A 5,944-nucleotide genomic window follows, 5' to 3' on the forward strand; every position below is an offset into this window, starting at 1 on the left:
CTGCCCAGGCTTGAGTGTGGGGAGCTCGCCAGGCTGGGCTTTATATTGTCCTCTTTTATGAAGAGTAGACAAAGATGGATAGAGAGACATTGAAAAGCAGGGGGAGTCTTTAAAATAGCCCCATAAAGCAAGCTGTCACTTTAAGACAAGAACCAGAGTGCTTTGATGACTTTGTATTAGCAGTACCATTTCATTGAAATAAGAGATTCAAGTTTCTGATGGGGGGGAAGATTTGGGGGGAGGAGAAGGAGGAGGAGGAGAAGGGGAAGAAGGAAAACAGAAGGAAAGAGCAAGGAAGGAAGGTGAGAGAAAATAGAGATGGGTAGGAGAGGAGAGAAGGAAAGGAAGAAGAAGGGAGGGAAGGAAAGGGATGTATATATTCAGCAATATTTAGCCAGAGAGCACTGTAGCAATGCTAATTCTTAGGCATCAGCTTGCTTTCCGAAGTTTAGGGAGAAAGGACCCACACAGCAGGTGCAGAGGGGGGAAAAAAAAGGCAGGTGGAGTGTGCACGGCTGGGAAAGAGTTCCCCGCCCATGGGCAGCAGCCGGCTCCGCGGATCCGCAGCCAGCTTGGCCTTGGTTTGGGGCGCAGAGCGCGCTCGAGCACAGCTCGGCCGGGCAGGGATTGCTGTGAATTCGAATGGAAATTTTTGAGAACTTGAAAGAAAAAAAGAATAGGAAGGAGGGGGGGAGAGCATGCTTTAGGAGACCACCTCCACAAAGCCTAATTAAAATTGTTTGGGGTCAAGCAGCAGCAAGCCACCTCCCCCGCTTTTCCTTCCTAATTAATTAATGACCTCGATTAATTTATTAGGGTTTTACATCTCAAGACTTCAAAAACGCCTTCGCCGTGGGACCAGGGCGGAGGAGTTACTTAAGCCAGACTCAAGGCTTTAACTTGGAAGATTTGGCTGTGTGTTGTCTGTCAGTCCTTTCTGTCTGTACATCTGCTTTCTTTGCAATATTTCTGCTTGCTTTTCGCAATATCTCTGCTTGCTTTTCAGCCTTTTTGCGCTCGGCCCCCTCCCCCCGCCCTGCTCCCTTTGTGTGATCCCTATCCAATCTGGCCTTGGCACCAGTAGTATCCCCTCTCCTAGCTGGGAGGGGGTGATGCTTATGCCCGCCCACTTGGGGTTCCAATCACTTTGGAACCCCAGGGCAGCACCAGTGTCTGCAAGCAGGTGACAGCAATGCATTTCAGCCGCTGAATTGAGAGTTACTGCCAGCTTAGATTTTGTTTCTGTCAAGTAAAAGTTACTTTCTTACTGTAAAAAGAATTACTTTAGTTTTTATTTAAAGACATGGGACTGGAGTCCCAACCGCTGCAGGCTTTGAAGGCCAGTCGGTGGTGCCGAGGGAGAAGTTTAGTCACTGTTTCATTAGGCACTATTTGAACCTGGCAACATGTGGTAATTTCTGGGGCAAGCTGCAAAGGAGGGATTATGTAGGAGGGACACAAGGAAATTAGCGAACGGTTAATTTAACTCGTTTTCTGCTAGACTTTTCGATACATTCCTAATTGACTAAGGGGCAGGTGAAGCTCCCGCCCCATGCAGGCTCATTCACGGTGGGAATAAATGGCTCTTTTTCAACTCGCACTGCTCACAATATATCATCAGGGAAAGACATGCAATGAATATGTTGATTTTTTTTATTATTAATGGAATTACACCCTGCCATGCAGGTGTGAGGGTAAAAAAACCTATACTGCAATGAAATAAGATTAACAATGAAATTAGAATTTTATTAGCTTTATATGTCACGTAGACCTGGATTTGAACTGTCAAAACAAGTAACAAGAAAAGATCTTCTGAATTGGCAGCCCTGCCAATCAACTAGGAGAACCAAGCCGTGTGGTGGTACCCACATCACAATCAGCTTTCCGTTCCTTTCACATCTCACTTGGGCCATAGGTAAGAAGTTAACGAGTGGATGTCCCTGCTCGGATAACTGTCTGGTCTCTAGCCTTGCAGATAGCAGGTGGCAAACACCCCTTGAACTCCGAAGGCCCAATCTAGAGCAGATTTAAGCTCGGGAAGGGGCGCTAGATGGCCCCAGGCCCCAGCGAGGAGGTCAGCCCAGGGCCGCTGCTAAACAAGCCTTGGCCTCAGGCGTAACAGTCTCCACATCAGCTGCTCAGTTGTCGGGTTGTCAGTGATCCCAAGGAAGAGAGAGAGGGAGAGAGAGAGAGGAAGGAGAGGGAGGGGAGAGGGGAGTCCAAAAGCAAGTGGAGGGCGTGAGGCGGGTAGGGTGCCCTTTGGGAAGCAGCCGAATTTTATTACCCAGGGGCCCCCAGAGTTTCAGTGCAGCTACCTGGGTCTGGCAGGCGCAGAGGTGCCCTATGCAAATGGTACACTATTAGGCGAGAAAGAAACACTTCAAATGGCCCTTTGTAACCTTCTATAGAAAATCGAGGTACTCTGCATGACAAAGCACAATTAAGCTTTCTATTCAGGAGTTCTGCAGCTGGTAGCCCATTGGGAAAGTGGGAGGAAACAGGAATATATTAATAGTGTGGCAAAAGTTTGTGTGTGTGTGTGTGTGCGCGTGTGCGTGTGTGTGCGTGTGGTGTGTGTGTGTGTGTGTGGTGTGTGCACGTCCTTTTTGGGGTGGGGGGTGGGCAGGACCCCGGAGGAAAGAAGGCTCCGCATTGGATCTCTGCCACCTGAACCCGACCGCTTTCGCGCACGTGGAAAACCCCGCAAAGCTGACAGCCAGAGTGTTCTGAATGGTCTCAGCGCCCGCTCAGGGCCAGGCTGGGTGGACCCCTCGGGCACCAGCACCCAAATGAGCAGAGCGGTCTTGTCTTGTAGCCCCCTAAGAGCTGAGTGGAGACCCAGCGGCCGGCTGTGCATGATCCTGGACGCAAACCTGGAGGCTCCCCAGCTGGGTGTGTTCCCCGGGCGCTGTTATGGTGGAAAAGAGATATGGGCAGGGCACAACAGATTATTCCATTCAGCTCCAATTTTACCGGGTCCCCTCCACCCCATGAGTTTGAGTTTCACTTAATAATCATTCATTTTTACAGCCCCAAGAAGAAGTGCTCCCTCCCCCTTTCCCTCCCTCCCTTCCCTACCCTCCTCTCTCTCTCTCCCTCCCTCCCTCCCTCCCTCCCTCTCTCTCTCCCTCCCTCCCTCCCTCTCTCTCTCTCTCTCTCTCTCTCTCTCTCTCTCTCTCTCTCTCTCACACACACACACACACACACACACAGGGACCAACAGAGGGGCATTCTGGAGCTTGAACTTAGGGCCTGGGCACTTCCTTGAGCGTTTTTGCTCACAGTTCCATGTCTGGCTTTTTTGGTGATTAATTGAAGAGGGCTGGTTTCAAATCAAGTTTCTCAGATCTCAGCCTCCAAAGTAGCTAGGATTACAGGCTTGAGCCACCAGTGCCTGGAATTCCTCCTCCTCCTCCTCTTCCTCCTCCTGCCCCCCCCTCTTTCTTTATATGTTCTGAATCTATGGTCTAAGTTGTGGGTTTAGATGAATTTCTGCCTCCTCTGCCCTCCTAGCGTATATTGCTTTTTTTCCCTATTAATAATCACCATCAGCTGACACTGGATTTGGCTAGCTTTTGGCTTGGGTGAATGAGTGAGTCTGCAAAGAAAAGAGAAGTGGAGGAGTATTGGTCTCCGATGCTGTAATCTCATCCTTACAAAGATTACAAAGGACCATTTGAAGTGTTTCTTTCCAACCTAAAAGTGTACCATTTGCATAGGGCACCTTACTCAGAAAAAGCCAGAAGTAGTGTCCTGGCGAGAGAGAGAGAGAGAGAGAGAGAGAGAGAGAGAGAGAGAGAGAGAGAGAATTGTACTAATAAGCTAACTTGAGGAATTGCAACATCTTTGTGCAGCTACTTAATAATAATATTTAAAAAGGAAGAAAATGCTTTTCCTTGTGTTGAACAGAATCTTTGCTCAGTATTTTCTAGCCATTGGTCCTGGCCTAGTTCTCTCCTTGTGACTCCTCCAAGGATCTGTCTTCTTTCCCATTCCCTCCCCTGAGATGCTTAAGGATAACACCCACACCCTTTATTTCATTTTTGTTTTGGTTTGAGACAGGATCTGGAACTCACCACGTAGCTCATGCTGGCCTTGATCTCATGATCCTCCTGCTTCCTTCTACTGAATGCTGGGATTATAGACATAACCACCATGCCCAACTTGCATCTTCCATTTCTACATCTTCATCATCACAATTCCTAGCACGTAGTAGATGCCCAATAAATACTAGTTGGGTCAAAGCATTATTCTCCTTCCCAGTCCAGTCTCCACTAGTCATCTCAATTGTAGAGGGCTTGGAAACAGTTGCAGCAAATACAGCTTGGAGGTAGGGAATATCTTCAGATTGTATGATAAATGTACAGTATAAATATGCATGTAGGATATGTATGTACAGCCAGAATATAGAGAAGACTCCAGAGGCAGCTTGCATACTAAACCATTTATCAGTACTGTGACCTTAGGAAATTAACATAATCCTTCTAATGTCCATTTTCCTCATTTATAAAATGGAGAAAATTAATAGTTGAGAATTCAATAACAATATTGTGAGTTAAATAAAGAAATATATGCTAGGTGCCAGTGGCTTACACCTGCCATCTTAGCTATTCAGGAAATTAAGATCAGAGGATCACAATTTGAAGCCAACCCAAGGAGAAAAGTCTGTAAGACTCTTACCTCTAATTAACCAAAAAAGCTAGAAGTGGAGCTGTGGTTAGCCTTGAGCAAAAAAAGCTCAGGGATATGGCCCAGGCTTTGAGTTCAAGCTCAGGACTGGGGCAAGCACCCCCTCCCTCCACACACACACACAAGGATAGTATGATATTAGTATAATTTCTCTTTCTTGTCTTTCTTCTTTCCTTCTACCTCCTTCCATTTCCCTTCCTTCCTTTCCCTTTCCTTCCTCCCCCTCCCTCCTCTCTTCCTTTCCTTCTTTCTTTTTCTGCCCTCACAGGCTTCTGACTGTGATCCTCAGATTCAGGTCTCAGACGCCTGAGTAGTTAGGATTACAGGAATGAGCCGTTGGTGCCCAAAGAGAAGTATAACTGAAGTGGCAGATCATAAGGGGTTAAACCACTGGCTATCCATCGCTGTGGTTTCTGCACCTACAGAGGAGTCAAGTCTCAAGTGTTCAGGAAAAAGTAGTATGTGTGTATTGAGCATATACCCCTTTTTATCATTCCCCAAACAATATAGTATAACAACTATTTGCATAGCATTTACATTGTGCTAAGTGTTAGAAGTCATCCAGAGATGAGTCAAAGTCTTCATGGAGATGTGGATGGAGTATTTGCAAACACTGCACCATTTTAGGTAAAGGACTGGAGCATCTGCAGATTTTGGTAGCTGAGGGTTAGGGGATGGTTGTGTGTGTGTGTGTGTGTGTGTGTGCACGCACACACATGCACGTGTGAATGTGCATGTGCGCATACATGCATGTGTGCACGTACACTTGTAGAAAGAGAAAAATTGTTGGCCAGAACTATGAGGAAAGTTTCTGAACTTTTGGGTTCCTAAAGACTAGTAGCCCAATATCAACACACTGAGTAAACCTTTTAATTTATTGAGTAATGCTCAGAATTGTAGGGAATTAGGCAAAGGAGACATAAATCACCTAAAGAACATTGTCATGATGCATACATTTGTATCTCAAAAAATTGTACATTGAGATCTTCACTAGCCATACAATGGACAAGGGTCTCATATCTAAAATATACCTGGAACTCAAAAAATTAAGTCCCCCAACAACAAATCTTCAAAGAAACAACTGCTCAATAAATAAGTGAGCTAAAGGCTTAAAGAGAAACCTCTCTGAAGAGGAAAGAAGGATGGCCAATAGACACATAAAGAAATGCTCAACCTCCCTAGCCATAGAAGAAATGCAAATCAAAACAACATTGAGATACCACCTCACCCCAGTTAGAATGGCTAAAATCAAGAA

Source organism: Dipodomys ordii, unplaced genomic scaffold, assembly GCF_000151885.1.
Source record: "Dipodomys ordii isolate 6190 unplaced genomic scaffold, Dord_2.0 Scaffold8, whole genome shotgun sequence".
Classification (NCBI taxonomy): domain Eukaryota; kingdom Metazoa; phylum Chordata; class Mammalia; order Rodentia; family Heteromyidae; genus Dipodomys; species Dipodomys ordii.